The 24,748-nt window shown below is 40.7% G+C and overlaps 1 non-coding gene across 1 annotated transcript; it reads left to right on the plus strand.

Annotated features, from left to right (window-relative positions):
* The first annotated feature begins 4,628 nt into the window (after positions 1-4,628).
* Positions 4,629-4,700, plus strand: trnaq-cug. Its single transcript has one exon. It is a non-coding gene; the product is annotated as a tRNA-Gln (tRNA).
* Positions 4,701-24,748: the final 20,048 nt, after the last annotated feature.

A 24,748-nucleotide genomic window follows, 5' to 3' on the forward strand; every position in this document is an offset into this window, starting at 1 on the left:
CAGACCTGGCTGGATATTACCTGTCTCAAGACAAAACATTACCATTACCTATAACTCTGCTTACCACAAGTAGTGAGGGTCACATATTCTGTCAGGTCTGAACGATCAGCCAGGTTCATAGATGCTTCAGTAGATGGGAGGTCTGAAATGCAGACAACACATACAGCTTAATATGAACTGATTAAATACTGTACTTTAGAATTCTTATCATCCACTTCTCACAATCACATATTTTTGTCTGTGTCAAGATACAAATCTCTCAAAATATAAGTGCAGCAAAATATGAATGTTTAAATGTCCTACCATCATCACTGTAGATGAAGAAACACAGATCTTTGAAACATCCTCATCCACCTCTGCTCCCTGTTGATCTGTGACTTTCAGTGTTGTAGTCTCTGGGATAAGAAACTTCTGCTGGACTGTACCATAACAACTCCACGTTACAACATGTTTACATCTTTATTCATTTAATACTAAACATCTGACTGACCTGCACTGAGAAAATCTGAGAAGCCTCTTCCAGTTTAATGTCCTTCTTCTTCCCTCCATGTTGTACTTTGATCAACATGTTGGTTTGACATAAAGGAAGAAAATGTCATATGTCTGAGAATAACATGTTCAAGTTAAAGTTTATCCCAACTACACACTGTTAAAATACACGTTTCTCACCGCTGTTCAAAACAGCAAGGCTACAGTTTATAAGCTCAACTGTTAGCATGCTAGCCAAAACTGACTTTTCAGCTGCGTCTGCGCCGTTGAGCCGGAAATTATTCTCTTAAAACACCGACATGCGGTTGCATTGTTGGATGGTTATTTCCAAAACAGTATTAATTACATTAATTAAATAATGGAGTAAAAGCAATGGGGTTACGTTCAACATCAAGTTCGCAGTCATTAGTGGTACTATGTAAGTAAATACAGTGAGAACAATGACAAAATATCACGCATTTAAAGTACTTTCTGATAAAAATCATGCTCTTACCAGCCTTGTGACGACGTTCCTTGTGCTGCTCATGCCGCGATAAAATGCGTCGTGAACTCCAGGGACAGAGTTAAAACCAGATCCTGAACACCAGGGAATAAAGTCCAAAATTCAACTCGGCCTGGGTGTACACCTTAACACAAACTGTAGTCAGAGTTATAAAATAAACCCCATAAATGTAACTCTTTCACACTTTTTTGTCTGACTCCAGATTTTAGTACTTTGTGAATTTGCTGTGTGTTAGTACATGTAGTTGTGTACAGTTCAGCTGCTGCTGTCCTTGGTGCTGAATTCACCAACCCAGCTGAATGGTCCTGAGTGCTTATTGTTGTAATTCATTTGGTATTTTTAAGAAGATTGAATATCATTAGTATGAGTTATGTTTTGGTTAATGTTAGGCTTTCAGTTATGATGGTTAAGGTTAGGTTAAGGGGCAAGGGAATGACTTATGGCAACATAAATTGTTACAACTATATTAAGACGAGAATGTGTGTATGTGTGTGTGTGTTTGTCCTTTGATGCCTTTGATGTATCAACATTCTACAGTCTGATGTCACAGGCTGCAGTAAGTGGACACACAGCCAGAGACAAGTTCAGAAGTCAAACAGGAGCAGAAACAGTTGGACTGGACAGGACTTGCTCATGATTTAGGAAGAAAGAAGCACTCAGATATTTCTGCACAATTATTGACAAGGAAGGGAGGAGCTACTGCTGTTACAAGGACAAGAGGAAACTACAGGAAAGTCCAGATCACCTCCAAGGTTTTCAGTAAGTCAAAACCTTTTTTAGTTGATGTCAGTGTTTTAGCTCAGTGGGATGTGTTTGTTAAATTAACATGATGTCTAATCACACAAGAACTTCAGCCCAAAGGTTTCAGTACATGTTCAGTTTATTTATGCTGATTGTATCTGTGAGATTTTCCTATTGTCAACTTAAGTATCCATCTTTGCTTCAAAGCATTATGGTTCATGTTAAAGGAAAGGTGCCTATTTTTTACAAATTTATCTTTTAAAGTTCAAATGTTCAAAAACATTCACATGCTTTTATGTAAATTGAAATCATTTGTGGTTGTTGCTTTGGATCCTCCTAAATGATGGAGCATAAAATCCACAGTCCATGTCCTGTGTAAAAGGGACGTCCAAAGTTCAAAAGAAGCAAACATGAGGCTTCAGCAGTCTGACTTATATAGTTGAAACAGGCGTCCTCCAAGTGTTTTTATCATTTATGTTGAAGATCAACCACCAGTGCTTTGCATGTGGAACAGTAGTTTGCCTGCAGCCACAGATCCAGACTCTGCAGCTCTGGAGGTGGAAGTAACTGCAGAGACGAGAAAGCACAACACCATGGGAGAGAGAAGAACATCCTCCTCTCCTTAGCTGTGTCTTCAGTAGCTAAACTTGTGTATCTATGCTGAAGATTAGAGAGAAAGCTCTGTTCTAAAACGTTTCTCTGTTTTCAGCTCTCAGGACTTTTGCAGCTTCTACCTCAGTCTCTACAGTTTGGAGTTTAGTCTCACTCCTGTGCTCTTGTTTGTACTTTGGGATATCAGCCTTATGTCACTATTTACTGATCATTTGCATTATCAGTAGCATGACAGCTGTGTCATGTTACTGATAATGCAAACCAAACTTTTCCTGCTTAACTGGGAAAAAGTTGTAGGACTAACAATATGTTCCCTTTTGAAATTAAAATGAAAGTTTAGCGTTCATGGTGATATATACATTGACAACTGGAAATTATTACTAATCATTGTAACTTATTTGGAAACCATTTCTGTACATACAGAGGGTCATTGGTAAATCTTTGGTCTAAGGTAGAAGGAGTTAATTTTAGAAAACCTAGGACAGAGTCCCTTCCTACATCTGCCCACTTTAGCCCAGTGGTTGTGGAGCATAAAGATAATTGTAGAAGAAGGCGTCTTGGACCTCCTGGCTGTGAGTGAAATGTAATGCAAGTACATGTCGGGTTTAATCTTCAGTGACATCAGCAGAAAAAGGGTGTGTCTTTAGATGGCAGGTGTCAATTTAAGATCTCACCCATTTACCTTGACTTTTTTCTGCTGGTTTTCTGCCACCACAAGTGAAAATGCAGTGATGTAACCACGACGTCCATAGAAAATTGATCTTATTCTTTATGCATCTTGTGTGTCTTGCCTATGAATTACAATAAGGTGCAAAACATCCATCATATGATGTTATAATAGATTATAAAGCTGCGTTTTGAGAACAAAATCCATCAACAGCCTCACATCTGTTGTTGTGGAAGAGAAAATTCCTTCTCAGTGAAATAAGATATTTTGAATGAAAAGCACTTGGGGATAAAATCAAAGTGAAGTTCTGTGTTACACCCACCATCATGTCTCCTCTGTTACTGCATTTAAGCTCCTTAAGGGGAGAAGAAAACTTCAAAGTCCACCTGTGGCATTTCAACACCTGACAGCAACAAAGCTGGAGCCTTTTTTCATCTGTCTGATGATTTAACAAACTATCACAGTCTGAACATGTCATGTGATGCATCTAATGCAGGTAATACTACTACTAATGATAACAGTCTCAACATACACACATATAATGATACTCTTAGAGTAAACATAATGTGTTGTCTCTCTCTCTCTCTCTCTCTGAGTGGATGGTGAGTGAGTGGATGGAGCGTTGCAAAGTGTTAGTGTAACTGACTCTTGTTGTTTCGTGTTGTGTTTTTCTATCTTTTTTCTTTCCTTCTTTCTTTCTTCTTTGTTTTAGCTGATTGTAGATCAGGTGCAGGGTTTGGTAGTGTAGCTACCTGCCTGGCTGGGCAGGATGCCAGCTGTGGAGATGGGCGCCGAGTTTGAGAAGGTAACACGCCGGCATGCAATCAAACTCGTGCACGGTGGAGGACGCAAATCTAGTGGTCGGTGAGGTGATGGGGTACGGCAGCGTGAAGTCTGCCTCCAGCAGGAATGGTGCAGTTATTTTTTTGAACAGCATTGCCAAAGTTAGTGAGTTGGTTGAAACTGGAATAGTTATCCAGGACACATTTACTCTTGTGCCTCTGCTGGTTAATCCAGCCAAAAAGATTATTATTTCCAACATCCGCCCGTTCATTGAAGACGAGACACTGTCCAAAGAATGAGGAGCAAACTGATGAGGAGGATATGTCTGATGAAGAGTTCTTGAAATTGTCTCAAAAAAGAAAAAAAAAACAGAAATTGTGCAAAATAGGGCAAAAACTTTTAAAAGAAGTAAAACTGTAAAATGTTCTATGGAGTGGAATGGCACTGTCACACCGACACAGGAGGATCAGCAGAGTCTGTATCTTCCTGCTGACATCAGAAAATTCCTGCAGGGAACTAAAGGCGGCAGGTGTGTGAAGGTGAAAGATCATATCCCAGATCTGAACCTTTTTACTGAGTCAGCGAGGCCCTTGACAAAAAAATCTGGGCATTTAGGTGGGGCAGCTGTGGCGGAGCACGTTAAGAGTGTGGCTTTGGACTGGCCTGAGATCGGAGGGTCAGGAGTTCAATCCCTCAACCAAGTGCAAAAAATGTTAAAGCACTTTGGTGTTCACTCTGCCACTCTATTCACTCTGTAAGTTGTCTCATCAGTTCATGAACTGAGTGACTGAACTCTCCCAGCTTCAGCCCAGAAATCTCAGGGACAGCTGTAGTGGTTCCATGGTGTAATGGTTAGCACTCTGGACTCTGAATCCAGCGATCCGAGTTCAAATCTCGGTGGGACCTGGTTGCTCTTTGTATTTTTAGGGCAGCCGTGGCGCAGTACATTAAGAGTGCAGCTTTGGACTTTGGACCAGCCTGAGATCAGAGGGTTGTGGGTTTGATTCCTCAACCAAGCGCAAAAAATGGATACGGTGGTGGTGAAGGAGACGTGTATCCTCTGCCTCTGCGACCATGGCTGTGGTGCCACTGAGCAAGGCACTGATCCACACCAGCTTCCCTGTGTGGGCACTCTTAATGGGGCAAGAGATAGACTTAAGAGAGCTGCTCTTTTTAAGCTGATGGAACTAAAGAAAGCTGATGTTCTGATGATCCAGGAACCCACAGGAACCCACAGTAACCTGGAGAATGAAGTTGATTGAAGGCAGGAATATACAGGACAGGTGTATTTGAGACATAAGTCCAGTTGTAGCGGGGGGTGGGGACTGTCTTCTCCAGAAGTTTCAGTCCTTCCTCCTGTGTAGTTGAGGAAATCATCAAAGGCTGTTTAATGAAAATCACAGCTCAGTATGAAAAGGTGACTTTAGTTTTTGTTAATATCTATGCACCAACCCATGGGGTGGACAGAGTGTTGGTGCTGAATGAACTGTGTGACAGACTGAGGGAGGTGATGGCTTCTGTCATACACACTGACCAGACTTAATGTGTACCTGGCAGGCTGATAAATGATAACATCACTCTAATTGGAGATGTCTTTGAGGTTTCTGGCTCACTGGGTGAAGATACTGGGCTGATCTCCATAGATCAGGAAAGAGCTTTTGACCGGGGAACACCAGTATATGTGGCAAACTTTAGCTGCTTTTGGTTTGAGCTCAGGTTTTATTGCCATGATCCAGGTTCCTTACGGTGACATTGCGAGTGTTCTGAAAATGAATGGGGGGCATTAGTGCTCCTTTTGATGTTCAGAGAGGGGTCAGACAGGGATGTCCTCTGTCTGGGATGTTGTACAGTCTGGCCATAGAGCCTCTTCTTCACAAACTAAGACATGATCTGGTGTTCATTTTCCTGGCTGTGATATCCCTGTGTCATTGTCAGCATATGCTGATGACATCATGCTGCCTTTAGGCTCCATTTTTTTACAAAGGCTGCTCACTGGACCTGCAGACCTGGTGTTTAATTCAATTTCAATTCAATTTTATTTATATAGCGCCTTCCACAATCAAAATTCTCTCAAAGCGCTTTACAGAGACCCAGAGTCTGACCCCAGAGCAAGCACTTAAGGTGACAGTGGCAAGGAAAACTCCCTTTTAACAGGAAGAAACCTTGAGCAGAGCCTGGCTCAGATGGGGGACCCTCCTGCCGATGGCCGGGCTGGGTGAAAGGAGGAAAAGGAGGAAGATAGGACAGCTAGGAATGGAGGAGAGGGGGAGAAGGACATGTAGCATAATACAGAAAATGGACAATGTTAGAGCGTCAGCATTTACATTACAGTTAGTGAACAGTTATTGGATAATGTGTGCTCAGCAGATTACAGTTATGATAGGAAACAGAGCACAGAGGCAAAAAGCTGTCATGACGTCATGATGTAATTATTTCCATTACAGTCTGCAAAGAATATTAATCTAATATATTAATATATATCTGTAGCAGAAAGGAACATTAAACATGTTAGAAATAGATCATTGTAAACAATAAACAGCAGCAGGTGGGTGGAGCCAGGACCATAGGACATGCAGCTCCGGAGCCAGAGGTACCTGCAGAAAGGTAGAGAAAGAGAGACCAGAGAGAAACAAACACAGGACTACGGGACAGAGAGGACACAGAGTTAATGACATGTAATAAAGGCTAATAAATGTGAGAGTGGGTCTGAGGAGAGAAAGAGAAAGAAGAAGAAGTGCGCAGTAGATCATGGGATGTCCCCCAGCAGCCTAGGCCTATAGCAGCATAACTAAGGGATGGTTCAGTTGCCTGAGCCAGCCCTACTAAGGGCTATATCCTTAACTGTACCAGTGTCTATACACTGTAAAAATGAATTTGGGTTTTTTTGTTTCCTCAACTCTTTTTCCTTAGTCCAACTAAAAGTATCTAAATCATTGGGCCAACTTGAAATATTAAGTATTAATATTGTCAACTCCTCAGTTAAATTAGAACAGTCTAGGTAACTCAGATTGTTGAGTTGTTTCAACCCTACAAGTCAAAGATTGGCGCGTTTCACTTGGAAAGGAGGCCATTTCAATCCAGACGCAGCATCGCCAGTGGACAAAATGAGGTAAATAACTACTTTTGTAAGTTATAAGGTTCAGTCAGTGCCATTCTTTCAGTGTTTAAATGGTTTCCATGTGAGGTTTCTTAAGTTATTTATTACAAAGAGCCTTTAAATCTACAAAATATTACCCTTTTTAGCTAGCAAACTGTCAGAATTCAGCAACGACATTTTGATATCAGAATTTCCCTGCCTATCTAAGATAAAAGCGGGCCGTCTAGTTGTTTTTGGCCACGGCTTTGGTTAAATTGTGTGTGCATGCATTGGTACCGTTCAGATTTAGCTTCGTTCTCCTTAGCTTTGTTTTTCGGCAAATTCACGACGCACACCTCCTTAGACCTGCTTTTATTTGCATGTGCGATTCCGGTATTAGGCGGTTTCAAATACAGTTGACTGTTCGATATGGTTTACTCTACCGTTACTGCATATTACAGTATTCCTGGCCGCTGTGAACACGACAGTATACAGTAACATTAAATAAATGTGCAAAGCATTTGGCTAGGAGGGGCAGGTGGGCGAGTGGTTTCAAATACAGCGCTCTAGTTCGCCTTTTCACTCCGCTTATAGCGTTAACCGATCAGCTTCCCGATCGTGGTCTGAAAGCACAGAGGAGCCGTGTACAACTGCAGGGACGAGCGATGATGCTTGTGTTTAACCCCCGTCACACAGCAGACGTTCAGTGAAGACCCAGGGCACTCATTCTTCCATGGCAGGGCAGCAGCTTTATTGTTTAACTCCGTTCTGTAGCTACATTTGACACAGGGTTATGCACGCTCTCTCTTTCTCTCTCCCTCCCTCACACGTACGCACACACTCACTGCCGAGTTTCTTAAAGAAGACACGCCACTCTTATAACAGATTGCTGTGGCTCAGCGGCAGAAACAACTTAATAGAATGCAAACAAACTGAAACCGGCGAAGATGCAACAAAATGCGTACTGGAGAGCAGTGAATCGTACTTAAGGGTCAAAATGGGTGCTGAGTACGAGAAATGCGTACATGTTGGCAGGTCTGGAGTTTCCCCAGATTGCATGTCGCTCGAAGCGATAGCGGTGAGGTAAGCTATAAGCTGTTGTAGGCTAATTCTTGCTAGTTGTTGATATGTTACTTTATTAAGTTTTAACATGTTTTTCATGCGAGAAAGGTTCCGTTTAGATCCCCAATAAAGTTTTCGGAGAAGTGAAGAGCCACCTGTGGGCCCAGCCGATCGGCGGCCGCCGGGGTGCTCGGCTACGAGCAGCCCAGCTGCTCACCTCTGAGTGTCAGCCGGGCTCTGTCGTCACCCCTGGGTAGAAAGCAAGCCGATTAACTTACCCACAGGTTTTTAGAGGTTAACGGCTGGCTAGTTAAATTCTTCTTGGAAGATAAATGTTGGTCTCATTGATGAAATTTGACAGCTGTGGCAGCCACACTGTTTGAATGAAAAGTGAAGCTACAGGTGTGTACTACTGGACAAAAGTGCACCGCTGCCTCTGGGTTCAGTATTTGGATAGACAGATGTTCACATCATAGAACATGAGAACGTGAGATTCAGAAGGCTACTGGGGTCTCAGCACTATAAATAAATAAAAACATATTAGTTATCAGCAAATGAGGTGTGGCAGTGTGGAGCAGTTCAACAGTGAGACTGCTGTATCAAATATGAGTCATTGTTGGCTGGTGAATTAGCTTTTCTGACATGTTGCTGCTTCATAAAATGTCCAATTTTTGGCAAAATGAAATATGAGTCCTGTAAGAGTGTAAGCTGAAAAAAAGAGAATCGTGATTGATTTTTCATTTATTTATTTTTGGACATGTTTCTGAACATGTTCCTTTTACAGGTCTGGAGGACTGGCTTGGAGGATCTGTGCCCCAGATGACTTGGATCTGCAAGTATTGTAAATTTTCCACACCGAACCAGCGTAGCATTATAAAACATTACAAAGTAAAGCACTCACATTACAGCAGATCATGCCCCTTGCCATGTATTTATAATGACTGTGTTTGTTCTTTTAAAACACAAGTTGCTTTAAAGAATCATTTGTTGAGGCATGGGTTTCATTCTTGTAAATCTGAAGGACTGACTTCTCGATTACAGTGTGATTTATGTGATTTTTCTGAGCCTTGCAGTCTTAAACAATATTTTACTCGTTTGAGATGTCATTTGAAAAATAGGGAAACTCTTAAGTGTCCTTTTAAATTGTGTGCATTCAAGTCCAATGTGTATTCTACCTTTACAGCACATAAAAGTCGACACCATAGTAATTGTGGATTTACAGATTTAAGAGCTGACCTGATTTCTGATTATAGTCCACCAATTTCTACCAGTGAAGAACATACAAAAACTAATCCTATAGAGAGTGATATCCCTCAAAATGATTGTGATGAAGATAATGAAGAGAATGGAGACTCAGTTAGGCATAGACTTACATCTTTATTCCTACGAATGCAGACAATTTTGCATGTCTTCAAAACAGCTACACAGGAAATAGAGAATGAACTCTATGAAATTGGCGTTTTGGCAGGAGAGTTCACTAGTCGGTCCATTGAAAATGTGTTAAGGATACATTATCATAACCTTGACAGCGCTGTTTTAAATCTTTTGACAGAAACACTACAGGAAACAAATCCTCTTTACTTACTTTCAAAGACAGGTCCTTTTGGCACTGACCATAAGAGGTCATTGTATTTCAGAGATAATTTCCCTGTCATTGAGCCAGTGGAGTACAATTTAGACGCTGGTGACAAGAAGAAAACCTTTGTTTATGTGCCAATTCTGAGTGTTTTAACCGAGTTATTACAAAGGAATGATATTCTTGACAAAGTGTTAGTTGAACCTTTTAACTCGCAGTTTGGTCATTTTAAGTCATATTGTGACGGCTCCTTCTTCAAGGAAAACCCACTGCTGTCCAGAAAACAGCTATCTTTTGCACTTAGGCTATCTATAGATGACTTTGAAATCTGTAACCCTCTGGGTACATCTAGAAAAAAAACAGAAAGTGTGTGCTGTATTGGGTTTTAGCCAATCTGACAGTCAAATTTACATCATCTTTATCATCAATATACCTTGCTGTGTTGTGTCGGAGTAATGATGTAAAAACATTTGGATATGAGAAAATTCTGGAACCACTTTTAAAAGACATCGAGCTACTTGAAAACCAGGGACTGTTTATCCAGAGGTTAGGGGATAATGTCAGTGGAACTGTTCTCTCTGTCTCTGCTGATAACTTAGGGGCTCATTCCCTGGCTGGTTTCCAAGAATCTTTTAATGTAGAAAAATTTTGCAGATTTTGTTTAGTCGGTCGTGAAGATTTTCAGACAACTGAAGTGAAAAGTGGATTATTTTCTCTCAGGACAAAATTGTCCCATGAGGCTGATATTGTCGAGCTTAGACAAAATGAAAACATACAATGTATAAATGGTGTTAAAAGAGACTGTGTTTTGAATTGGCTGAGTTACTTTAACACGGTAACTGGATTCCCACCAGTTGTGCCCATTGAACTTAGTTTGTGTCTGAAGAAGTTAATTTCAAGTAATTACTTTACTCTGAATGTATTGAATACTGCCATTCAGAACTTCCCATACTCATTCTCTGATAAGAGTAACAAGCCACAGACAATACGCCATAATAATAAAATATAATGAGCTCTTGGCATCATCCTCATTTACATCTGCGTCACTGTACTTCTTGGAATCTAAAATCTCTTCCCACAGACATCTGCTCCTGGAGGCCTTTCCTGATTTTAAATTGAGGCCAAAACACCATTTCCTGGAGCACTATCCCCACCTCATTCGTTGTTTTGGACCTTTGCTGGAGTGTTGGACAATCCGCTTTGAAGGAAAACATAGCTTTTTTTAAAAAGTTGTGCGGGATGTGAACAATTTCAAGAACATTTTGCTAACATTGGCCACAAAACATCAGCTCATGTTGGCTTACCTGCTAGACATGCCCAGCCTTTTCAAGCCACCAGTGGAAGTTGCCAATGTATCTGTGGTTTCAACAGATATTCTGGATGAGTCTGTGAAACATGCAATTAAGATGAAATATAAGGATGTTACATCCGTGTCTCTTGCTACCAATGTCACTCTACATGGCACAAAGTACTCTGAGGGAATGTTTGTTTCGATTGGTAGCACAGGTGGACTGCCCGATTTTGGTAAAATTCTAAAAGTACTGATTGTGGCTGACAAGGCATCATTCACCACTGAATGTTTTTCATCCTGGTACTTGGAGCACCTTCGATGCTATGAACTGACCAAAAAACCTTCCATAGATCTTCTAGTTGCTGAACCAGAAGAACTGAATGACTACTGCCCACTGACCCCATATATGGTGCATGGAAAACTCCTGGTCTCACCCAAGACGTTTCTACTTCACTGAGGTAAGGCTTTTTTATTTTTTTATTTTTTGACCATTTCTTCTCTCGACATCCTCTTTAGCCCTCCTCTCACTACTTCTCCCCCTGTCCTCCTCTCCTCACCTTGTTCTCTTCTCTCTTCTTCTTTATGCATCTCCTCTTCCTATCCTTCTTTCTCTCCTCTTTCTCTCCTCCCCTCATCTCCTTCTCTTCCATCTCATTCCCTTCATCTATTATCTCCTTTTCTTCCTTCTCTCTTCTCCTTCCTCTCTTCTCTTTTCCTCTCCCTCTCATCTCCTCTTTCCACCTGGAGTAACGGCCTTATTATTAAGCCCTATGGTTTCTAAAAAGGCCTACCAATTTTAAACTAATTAAATGAAGTTACAGAAATGGAATATTTTGGAAGTGTTAGTGAAAAGCTTTGAAATGTTGTTGTTGTTTGTAAATGTCTGTGGGAACCATGTGCATATTAATGACAATTCCTGGGGCTATTATTTCTAATGATTTATCAATACATTAATTTTGCATTTTGAATTTAACTGATTCCCTGAATTGAAACTGAATTGACACCAACCACTGTCTTAAAATTATGATTCTCTTCTTTTAAGTGGCCAACATGTTGCTGCGCATCATTCTTGCAGCTGATGACATCCGGAGATTGCAGATTGATTGTCTTCCAGAGACTGTGGATGATTTAAAGACTTTACTAAAAAGCAAGCTCAACCTAGCAGGTAATATAGTTGTCCAGTTTAGTGACCCAGAATTCAACAATGAATTCTGCAACTTGACTGACATATCTGAGCTACCATCGGAGAAGCTAAGCTTGAAGATAATTCTGAAGGAACCGTCCATCTCACCTCCCTCTGCATCCTCACTGGACACTTGTGGTTCAGAGCAGCCAGACAGTGGGTCATCAGTTGAGTCTCCATCAACCAGTCGTACCAAGCACTGGCATCACCCATTTATCATACCATCCTTTGCTTACGATGTTGAACTGAAGCTCAGGAAAGGGAATGAGACTTATGCAAAGGATGGTTCCCTGCTGACAGTGACTCCTGCAATGAAAAGCAACATACTTGATAGAGTAGGTAGTATTATGTATGAATTGAATGGATATCCAACGGCAAGACAAATTGAAGATGTTGCCAAAGCCCTGGTTGAAAAGCATCCCTGTTTGAGGGACCCAGGTTCTTTAGATGGATGGCAAAGCTGGAAGTTTGCCTTCAGTTTTAAGATGGGTAATCTTCGCCAGAAGTACCGTTTAGCTGGTTGCCCAGAGCTTACAGTCAATCAAAAGAGGTCATCAGATTCGGGCAACAGAACCAACAAAATGAAGAGAGCAAAGTGGTCAGAGATCAATTTCCTGCCCGAAGTTCCTCAAGGACAGACTCCGAACAACCTTGAAGATGAAAGAAAAACTCTGAGAGAGGAGATGCAGAAAAAGAAGAGAGACTGGAAACTGATTGATGCATTGATGGGGAGCACCTTTGCCTTGCGGAGGAAGGAGATTATTGAGGATGAGTCTCCAGTATCTGAAGTTGCAGATAGATGGCCAGCACTGCTTTCAGAAAGACAGGTAATTTCAGTAAAGTGATATTTTTCCCCAATGTTTAAAAAATGTTTTCATTTTCATTGTTTAGATGTAAAATATACATGGCCTTTAAATGAGTTGTTGTGCATAAAACTAGCCTCCCCTCCACCTATCCTCCAGAGTCCAGAGCAGAGGGCAGCTGCTGTGTACTGTCCAAAAAACTGCAGCCATACCAGCCCTCTGTGGAATAGTCTGCCCAAGCCTTCTCTCGTGAATGTTACAACGCTGCAGACTGTTTCAGTATAGGGTCTCTTTGATGTCTTATTTGGGTATATCCTGTTGTGTATTCACTTATAACATCATTGTGTTTCAGGGATGGATGGGATTAATGAGGAGTTTCTGGTCTCTTTGCAGATTGCTGCAGAGTTCATGCACCTGGTTTCGCTTGATCTCCACCAGTCTTTCTTACATGGACTTGACAAGTATTCCTCAACATTGCTGGACTTCTACAGAGTGTGGGGCAGTAGCAATGCCATGCTCCACAGTCTCTGATGTTCAAGTAATGTTAGTCTGATCTTAATTGACTATATTGTTGCTACTCATCAACTGATAGAAGCATGCATACATTCCATCTTCAGGTCTTAATTACTGCAGATGGGACACAGTTTGTCTTCCATTACTGTTGCTCTGTGTTGTAGACTTCCAACCAGAAGAGAAGAGCTGCGGCGTTGCTTGGACTGCCTCACTACCTGAGAGAGGACCCCTCCAACTTCTTCAAAGTTTGTGAGGTGTGTCATAACTATGCATAACATACATAACAGCACACTAAGAAATACACATAGACTTTTACTATAGAATTTTATTTGTTGATGTGAAATATTAAAGGGGTTAGCTACAAGTTTATTTCCTCAATTCTCAACAAACTCAAATTCTTGATAATCTAGTATACATCCATGAATTTTTCAGTTAACACACTATATACTCAATTTGATGTCATACCTAGAATGAATAGTACGTTGGTATGACATTCTGAACACAGCCCTCCTGGTGGCTGACAAAAGGACTAGAACCCATCATGGCAGCTATTAAAAGACAAAAGCCAGAGTCAACGGGGCAGTCAGGGCAAAGTTTGCTGCAGGGAGACAGAGAAGGGAGTGCTTTTTTATTAATTTGAAAATAATTAGCATGCTAGAATCTTTTGTGTTGGATACCTGATTTTTGTCTTTTCACCCTCTGTTTTCAGGCCTCTGATTCTGAGGAGGAAGTGGCAAAAGGAGTTGATGTGGGCCTGCTCTTCATGACGAGCCAAGCTGATGATGGAGACATGCTCACAGACATTCTAGATGTTGCTGTGATACTGGAGGACAAGATTGTCATTCATCAGCTAAAAACTGTACCACACGCCTTTGCTGTGCTAATTGGCCTCTTGTATAGTCTCAACATTGACTACCCAAAGGGACTGAAATATACCTTTGAGGTGATGCAGAAGGTACTCATGGATGTTGGCAGGGCAGCATGTTCATCCAAAGTTCTTGCACTCAAAAACAAGCTTCTACAAAGCATAGTTTGATGAGATCTTGTCAAGTAGTCCATGTTTAGTTGTTTTCCTATGGATAAAGACAGGTGGGACCCCTTAAAATGTTCACAATTTTTCAAGTGCAACTGTTAAAAGCACCTCGAACTTTATAACTGTTATGCTGTTGATTACATGTATTTGGTGTTATGAATTTATTCGGTGTTATGAATTCATGTGGTTTTATGGATTTATAGCTTTGTGACCAAATACATATTATTTGGGGAAAAAAAGTAATTTCCTTTCAGTCCACTCAGTCTTTTTAGAAAATAAGTGATTTAGTTGGCCTGACAAATAATTCAATTTAAAAGTATTCATCAAACCTAAAATTGTTAGTGAGGTCGACTTCCACTGAAAAAGTTACCTGGCTGCCTTGAAATTTTATGTTGATTCAACTAATGGGTTTAGTTGGAACAACTGATGTTTCCTTGTTTGAGAAACAATGTAATGTAATGTAATGTCATTTCAACTAGGCATTTAGTTCAAACAACTTAAATGTCCTTGTTAGTAGTACAAAAATTATATTGACTAAGCTTAAAATATCAAGTTGATCTGTTTGTAACTTTCATATTAGTCATTTAAACTTATTATTGTAAGTCATAGCAACTTACATTAAAGTGTAAAGAACTAGACATTTTTAGTTGGCCTAACTTAAAAATTTAAGGCTGCCAGGTTACTGTTTTTTTTTAAGTTGAGCCAACAAATCCATTTTTACAGTGTGATGGAAATAAAAACCACAGTAAACACAGTGAATCAAACACTTTGCCTTTAAAAGTGTCACTAAGTGTTGAGCATTGTTTTAGCGTCCTTTTGTTTTATCTGCACCAACGTTACAAAATGAATGATGAGACTAAAGCAGCCAATAGAATTCACAGCACAGAGAAGCAACAGGACACAGGCCAATAAAAAGACAATAGAAGTTTAAACAAGTGAATAAATAACACAATATGACATATTACTGCTACTACTACTACAACTACTACTACTAGTAATAGTAATAATAATAATAATAATTGTTCTGACTTTGTCAGTTTTTCAATAAAGTTAAGTTGTGTTGTGTGGGGTTGAGCTCCACCTAGTGACGTTTTCTGCGTACTGCAGCTTTTCTGCCGGACTCTGGTGTGTGTAGTGATGTTCGAGAATCCACCACAAAGTTGATTGTCGAGCCCTGGAATGGAACCGTCGGTATGAGTGAATGCATTTTGTTTGTTTGTTTGTGGCACTGGGGTCTTATTTCAGGTAGTGTTTGAGATGTTTATTTTAAGTTTAGGAAAACATGCTAATCGCTCAGCTAAGCGCTAGCAAGAAGCTAGTTAAGCCATTATAGCTAATTTACCTTATTGTTTAGCCTCATTGTGTGTTCTGATGTGAACTGTAGTATGTATTAATAATTATTTTGTAACATGTTGTGTATCTATTTGTGTTTCAGTTTTACAAGAAAGACACAAGAAGAGTCAGTAAAGCAATAAGGAAAGTCTACTGGGTCTTTTTATTTATTTGTTAGCTATCTGTCAGTCAGACAGAATAATAATAAAAATAACAATCAAAACACTGTTGCTGTTATTACAACTCCAGCTCCAGGAGCTTTAGGTCCACATCTACCTGAAGGTGGTGATTTAACTCAAACAGCCACATCAGCACAAATTAATGAACATTATTCTGTAAAAACACCAAACAGTTCTTCACTTCAAGAAAACAATGGAATCAAATCAAAAGAGTGAACAACATGAATGTGAGAAAGTGAACACATCATGTCTAATTTCTTTAGAATGAGCCATGGATGGTTTCACTTCACCTCTCTAACATCTGATCTGGTAGAAGGAGCAGAAAGCAGCAGCCTTGTGGTCTTCAGCCTGCTCTAATGTTTGAGATGCTCATTACTACACTTTATCCATGTGAAAGCAACAACACACTGATTAACAGCTAAGAACATGTCTGTCACTTTTTACTTAGAGAAAAGGAGCAAGAAATGAAGGAGCAGGTGTTAGAAGAAGAGAAACATAAGAGGGAGATGATGAACAATCACTGTTACTGACATTAATTGTTTTCTGTTTTAGCTCAATATAAATGAGACATTTAGCTTTAGGAGAACATGGGGAGATATGAGAGGACAGGACCGAGGTCTGCACACTGAGGGGACACACATTGTCCCTCTGACTGACCAAGAGAACAAACACTGATCTCACAGTGTCACAAAGTTCACATCATCATTTAAACTGCAGGATACTGGTCTGCGTTTGATTCAGTTCATTTTTTAGGCCCATTCTGCAAAACTCAGAGGAAACATGTGAGTCCAAACAGCAAACACACTCCCCCAGGGACACAGTGAGAGGTAAACATCAATCTCATTTCTATTATCAGGTGATTTAATGATCATTTTCTCCATTATGAGCAGTCATCAGCTCAACATCTGCTGCTTCAACAGCACAGTGTCAGGTGTTTTACCTGTCACAGGTGAAGCAGCTGCTGTGACATCAACAACAAATGCTTGACAAAGAGGATATTTGTGTTTCCCAAATTTAAGGCTGCAACAACACACTCACACAACCTAACATGTCTTGAAATGCAGTTCCCAACATTTCTGAATTTTCAGTAACAGTCACTATTCTGTAAAGTTCCACATTATATCTGTTCTTGAAGAGAGGGGAACAATCATTTCTACCAGCAGTGAGCAGACCAACACTCATCAAGTCCTTCATCCCTACAGCTCTGAAGAATCCATCAGTACCATGACTCACGACTGTTACTCACCTAAAAATAGAATAGAATAGAATATACTTTATTAATCCCTTTGGGAGGTCCCTTGGGGAAATTTGGGATGAAAAATGACATTTTGGGATGAAAAATGACATTTTCACTGTGCGTCTCTGAGTTCAATATTCAGCTGCTGAAATTGTAGTGTCAGGTTTTGTGCAGTGTGTTAAGAATCCATCTATGCTTCACCCCTCCTCACCCTTCAGTGCTTCACCCATCTGTGTGTATTTCAGTGAGGGAAATTCCATTGGTGGTTGGCCTTGCAGCACTTGTTGCTGCCTTGTGAGGCTCTGCCTGCTATTGCTGCATCACAAGGGATAATCACTCATGCTTTGCATGCATGTGTTGGAGCTTTAGAGGCACTGGAAAGTTTGTTTAAAAACCCAATGGAAAGAAACCCAGATTCCATTAAAAAACAAAGTGTGGTTAGAGAGTGGTTGTTAGGAGGGTGTTGTGGTGCACGGGAGAAAAAACTCCATTAGACATCAGGCCTGCAAAATACCAGGAAAAAAAAAGATGCACACCAATCAAATGGAGGGAATTAGAGAGGGATACGTCCAGTTACGTACAGACCTTTCCTTGAACCTGGTCAACAGTCTGCCACTGGTCATGTGTAAAGGCCACGTGCTGTACTTTTTTGATGTAAGATGGGAAGGGCTACATTTTAGACATGAGTAGAATCATGCAAAAAATAACTAATGGAAGGAAAAAGGGATGTGGTCAGACATGTCCCTTGGTCTGTAACACACCTACAATTTACAATATAAAAAGTTATGCACAGATGGTAAAAGTCATCAGTCATTTTCTGCAGGGCGGCTCAAGCTTTTGACTTCTGTATTGAAGAATAAAGCTCTATGGATTCAACTTCTCTGGTCTCCAGTGCTTAAGATGTGCCTCTTTGAAAAGAAGAGTTGAACACTTGAATGAAGAGTAAAAGAGTAAGGTGTGGGGACTCGGCCAGACTTGGATTCAGCTTCAACTGGCCCTTAGCTGGGTCTACAGCCTGGCCTGAAAAATCCACATCAAAAGGAAACAGCAAAGGACGACAAAGGACTGAGCTTTATCCACCTGCCCACATCAAACATTATCATTAACAGGAGTCTTAACAGAAAATGTTTGGTTTGCACTGGCAGTAACATCACACACCTCTTATACAGATTGGAAATGATCAGTAAACCATGAGATCAGGCTGAGATCTCAAAGTACAAACTATAAACACAAACCATAATGTCTGGTAGACAAGTAGAGCAACCATAAGAAGTGATCTGGACTTTCCTGTAGTTTCCTCTTGTCCTTGTAACAGCAGTAGCTCCTCCCTTCCTTGTCAATAATTGTGCAGAAATATCTGAGTGGTTCTTTCTTCCTAAATCATGAGCAAGTCCTGTCCAGTCCAACTGTTTCTGCTCCTGTTTGACTTCTGAACTTGTCTCTGGCTGTGTGTCCACTTACTGGAGCCTGTGACATCAGACTGTAGAATGTTGATACATCAAAGGCATCAAAGGACAAACACACACACACACACACACACACACACACACACACACACACACACACACACAAACAGATAGATAGATAGATAGATAGATAGATAGATGACACTTCACAACATCAACATCAGCAGAGATGGAAACATCAAAGGACAAACACACTCACACACACATACTGGTACTTATGTTGACCTTCTCTCAAACGCTAATGGTCCAAGATCTCAGGAGATTGCTGAAAAGCTATGCATTGCCGACATACTACCATACAAAGGCATTTATACGCCATTGTAAAGCCACGCCCACAGGCGAGAGCACAAACTGCATCAGCCAATCATCTCTCTTTGAAAATTGAATCTACAAACTCTGCTCTGTCTACAAACATGTGGACGCACTCCTAACACAACTCAGTCAACCTATTGTCTATGCAGTTTGAATACTTCCCAGATAAAATACACATCTCGACATGTAAATTCACTCACACAAACACTTCATCTTTACACAAGATAACCACCTACCTGTAACTTTCACTTATTCAAATACATTCTCAACAGACCCTGACCTGACCCATTTCCTCTCACATTCTCTGCTCTGACCAAACTCTGCATTTTCACACACTAAAAACAAACACCATGAAGGGGAGGAGCCACTCCATGTTTAAAATCAAATCCTGTTTGTCCTTTGTTGCCTTTGATGTATCAACATTCTACAGCCTGATGTCACAGGCTGCAGTAAGTGGACACACAGCCAGAGACAAGTTCAGAAGTCAAACAGGAGCAGAGACAGTTGGACTGGACAGGACTTGCTCATGATTTAGGAAGAAAGAAGCACTCAGATATTTCTGCACAATGATTAACAAGGAAGGGAGGAGCTACTGCTGTTACAAGGACAAGAGGAAACTACAGGAAAGTCCAGATCACCTCCAAGGTTTTCAGTAAGTCAGTACATGTTAGTAGTTCATGTCAGTGTTTAGTTTAGAAGTTAATGTTTTGAAATGTTTTGTCCAATTGATGTTTGTGAAATTAGAACAAGTAATCATACCCATGATTGTGAGATATTCTCATGGTTGCTCAACTTCTTAACTTTGTTTTGGTGTGATGCACTGTAGTTTGTGTTAAAGGAAAGGATTTCTAGGAAGTCTGTACTGTCTGCAACAAGATCCTTTCTAAAGAAATTCTAATGGAAATGATGGAGCATAAAATCCACAGTCCCTGTCCTGTGGAAAAGTTGACTTCCAGAGTTGAAAAGAAGCAAACATGAGGCTTCAACAGTCTGAGTAGATCAAGTTTCTATCTTCCAGGTATTTTTAGTCCAAAATTCCCCTCTTTGTGTTTCTACACCTAATGTTTCCTTGCAAAGCTGTGGTGGAGAGATGGAAACACAGAGAGGACATTCTGCACTAAAAGACAAACATTTGAAGATACTCTGCCACTTTAGACTCTCAGCTCTGATTCTTGTTTTCTGCTCCATGCAGCTCATCTACAGGACTGTATTAAGTCCTAGTTGTTGAAGGAGCAGTGAAACTATTTCATATGAGGAAATGGTGCATTCATTCTTTGAAATGTTTCCTTTCTTCTGTTTCCTTGTCTTTTGATGATGGTCACTAAGCTCCAAATCTTGTAGCTGTTCAGAATTCAGCCTCAGTCAGTGTGAGAGAGCTGATATGTTTAAAGGTTCATAGACTGAAAAGGTTCTGGGAAGTTCTCTTGAAAAATGGATCCTAAATTTAACTTTGAGGAATTTAATTGTGTGCCTGCTCCAAATGCTATGCTAGGTCTATGTGGAGCAGCTTGTGTGATACATTATGTTTCTGTTTGTTTTCTATGAGACTGTGAATATTATTAGCTGACTGGATGAATAGAACACAAGAGAGATTTGTTTGTGCAGATAGATGAGACCTTAATGTGTCGACTAACCCTTATTTTAATACAAACACACACTTTGTTCTGCAAGTAGTTATAGTTTGTTATGTCAGAGCAGCATCACACAGTGTGTGTGTCCGTGAGGTGTTTATGGAACTGACAAAATCATCTTGACATCTTGAAAAGAAGGATGAAGGAAAAGTTCTCACTGCAGCAGCTGTAGAATTTTATTATTATGACCACAATTACACCATAAGAGCCAGTTTGTCTCTGTCATTTCCAGGCTCTGTGTTTCCAGTTCACCATTCACCACACAATGATGTACTTTATTTCTTCATGATGACTCTTGAAAGTTTTTGAAAAGAGAGGAGAAAATTTCTTCTGTCATTTTTGCCTTTTTTTCTCACAAAACTCGTTTTAACGATTTTCATGATTCAAAGAAAAACACATTTTCTTGGTGGTCGGAGAAAATGAGGAACTGTTCCATCATTTATCCAGAAGTTTCTATAGTAATGTGATCATTATTCTGTGACTGTGACAGGAGGAGTTCAGTGAATTGATGTGACTCGTCTGTGCTCTTTCACTGCTCATTTTAATGAAGTATATATTCCCTCTCTGTATTATGATATTGGATTGTAACTAGTGCTGCACGATTTGATGAAAATGTGCGATTGCGATTATTGTGGACAATATTGCGATTTGCGATTACGATATTATAAATGAATGGTGTCATGAGTCCACTTGCTTGAATATCAAGGACAACACAGAATAATGAGACACAAAAAAAATAAAAAACCTGAAGATTACAGACTGTTCCAAATAACTTAATATCAAAAATTAAAAAATAAATAAATATTTTCAAAATGTATCCGTGATTGTACGTTGTGGTTCTTTCAGTTTTCAGTTTTATCTTTCACGTTACTTGGTTGGGCTTTTATTTGCATGCGCTCGTCGAATTTTTCTCTGTGTTGTCTCATATGTTGATAGAGATTGGTCGTATTACCTCAGGACGTAGCGACTTTAGCTTTGCAGGTTTTACACTGCACGTCTTGCAGGGTCGCCTAATACTATTAATATCATTCCTGGACAACTGGGTAAGCAAATCGAGCGCACCGTCACTACAACTTGCCCCGTGCGCAGATTATTGCAGGTTGTAGAAACGGTGCGCTCGATTTGCTTACCTAGTTGTCCAGGAATGATACTAATAGTATTAGTATTTCGCGCGCATATTATACCTATTTCGTGGCCTCGAATTAGTATTTCGTGCGAACGAATCAGTTTCCATGTCGGTCACTACTGTTTGCTGAAAGCCGCGTAGTCACGTGACCACACCTGCGGCTGCCCACAGCGTGTGGATGTGGCGTCAATTAATCCACATTGGTTTACATTTAATCGCAAATCGCTGTCTTTTATGCGGTTACGTAACCGCACAGCGTGATATCGCGATTACGATTAGATTAATCGTGCAGCACTAATTGTAACTCAGCTTTACCACAACACTGTCATTGTACACCTGTATGTTTTGTTCACCGTGTTGATCCATCTGTCTTCCTGTATTCATTCTCTCACTCCCTCGCTCACTACAACCACATACACTAAATACACTAAACTGTAGTAAACTGTGGAAAAGCAAATCCATTATGTGTGAAACATAATGTGGCTGGATGATGTTCAGAGGAAACAGATTTTCTGAATGAATGAGGTAAAGAAGTTTATTAACAGCAGTGGAGGTGGGAGACTGGGGTTTGTATCCAGAGTCCACTCTGTGGTTAGGTTTGGTATTTACAGCTATTTAACAATACACACAAGCTAACTTGCATACGGCCTAATACAAATGTCACACACACACATTTCATCAGAGAGAGCAGCTCTCAGAAATAAGTCCAGCAGTGGAGACAGTCCAACAGGCTCCACATGTTTCTGTGCTGAGAGGAGACTGTACTGAAGCTGTCAGCTGTACCATCAGCCTCTGAGGCTGCTCTGCTCTCTGTGTCACACACTGCTACTGTACATGAAGACTGCTGTCAGCTCGGCTCAGCTCCACTCATCACTAACTTCATTTAGAGCAAACAGAAGCAGCAGAAAGTCAGAGGCTTCGCCGTGAGGAGCGCAGACCTCTCTGTCATGTCAGGTGTTTTCACTTCACAGACCTTCACAACTCGAGTCAGCATCAGACGGACACACGCACAATAAACATCCACGGTAGCTGGAATTTCCCTCTCAGCTCCGGTGTTTCCTAGTGGAAAACGCCAGGACATGAAATGAAAAGAGTGAAACGATCCTTTGCCTTGAAATCCAAAGAGGAAAGCGACGGCGGGGATCCACACGGTGTGTATCCAGAAGTAAAGCATGGTGTCCTTTAATCAGCTGCAAAAGCTCCGCGCTCTTCCCGACGAAGCTCCGTGTCCAGCGGTTCATTTCCAGAAGAGAAAGCGCTGCAGATGAAGCCGAGCGGAGGAAGAAATCCCAGTGTGAACGCTGCTGATGAACACAAGAGCTGGAGACTCTGTCGCTGCTTCTTCTGCTGCTTTCACACGGACATTAGCGACATCTACCGGAACTGTTATCCAGAGAGGAAGAGACTGTGTCTGTGTGTGAGTCCTCTGTCTCTTAGCTAGCAGTTTGTCTCTGTGTTATTCTGTCTCTGCACCGTTAAACATTCATACTCAGGTGGACAGTCACAGTGGACACTGTCTAATGTCCATATTAAATTATCCCATATTAAAGCTGTGTGATGTTCACTGACACTGACCATGTGTAGTTTAAATACATGTGTGCAAGTTTATTTTCCTTAAGACAGAAGATGAGCTGATTAATGCAGGAAACAACATGAGTCAGACTCAAGTATCTGACTTTATAATTCTAAAAACATGAAAAATAGCATATTTTCCACTTTTGATATATGATGGTATTATAAAAATCTATATGTCTTTTGAGTCTAAAATCCTTCTAGTGTATCTACAGGAGCTGATTAGTCCCATATATACAGTGGTGTTCCAGTATATGTCAGAGGTCAAAGTGAAGACAGTCTAGTTGGTCTCATTGGATAAAGCCAGTTATCTGTGTGCAAACAAGTGTGACAGCAGATTTATTCCACTTAGTTCTGTCAGAGCCACTGAAGCTGTTTCTTTACTTTTTATTCTTCCCTCCAGCTGCAGTGAGAACATCTACAGAAGAAACATTATTATTATTATTTACTGTCCAACACAACTTTTTATTTCCACTGTCACAGGATAGAAAGAACAAAGAACTTCACTAAGAGCCTTGTTTCATAATTCATTTCCAGCCCACAGTGTTTCTGTCCTCCAGCAAACCTTTGGATGTCAGTGTGTCAAGCTAATGTTGGTGAATCTGAGGCTGTGTTGACTGAGAGAAGAAGCTGTGAGATCTTTTAGACCCTGAGGACTCACTCTGGACTGATTTGATAGATGCTCCACAAATAAAAGTGCTTCTCCACTCAACTAACTACTACTCCTCATAGGGACTGTCTGCAGGAACTGAAGCTGCTTTTGGTCAAAGAGATATTCATGTGTTCACTGTTCACTCAGGACCATTCAGCTGGGTTGGTGAATTCAGCACCAAGGACAGCAGCAGCTGTTACAGTGTGAAGTGCAGCAGCTTCAGAGTCCTTCTCACCTCACTATGGCAGCAGAGAAGCAGCTAAAGGAGACGCAGCAGCCACAGATTTGTTCCATGCTGCTTACACACTAATTGTTCTCACACTTGTATGAACTAATTACTTCACTTTTTTTTCTTGTAATTAATGTGACTGACTCTCAGAGACTAACAGAACATTTACCTCCAAGCAGCAGTTACTCCATCAGTATAGAGTCTCATTATTCAGTCGTGTAACAGGACGGATTCAGACACACTCAGCAGCAGAGGACAGTGGAATCATCTTCCCTGATCCATCCTGTCTGTCTCATCCACATCCTGTAAGACGTTCTGCTTGTCAATAATCCAACCATCATAAATGATTGTCCCTCAGTGCTTTCACTGTAAAAACAGCCTGTGTGACACCATGAACCTCAGTGAGATCTGGACATAATGTCAAGTTGTTGCTGTTTAATGTGATAACAAGTTGTTCTGATGGTGAAAGTGGATTAAATAATATAACAGCAATAAGAGACAGAAGACCACCTGACAGCATTAATGGACACGGACAGATATGTGCTCACACACTGCCGAGCTGCACACACTGTTAAACACTGTCACAGCTCATTAGCATCACGTTCTACCTGCAATTCAAGATCAACATGTTGGTTCAGGATGGTGCAAAACATGAGACAACAAACAATCAGACACCAGACA

The sequence above is a fragment of the Toxotes jaculatrix genome, chromosome 12, assembly GCF_017976425.1.
Source record: "Toxotes jaculatrix isolate fToxJac2 chromosome 12, fToxJac2.pri, whole genome shotgun sequence".
Taxonomy (NCBI): Eukaryota; Metazoa; Chordata; class Actinopteri; family Toxotidae; genus Toxotes; species Toxotes jaculatrix.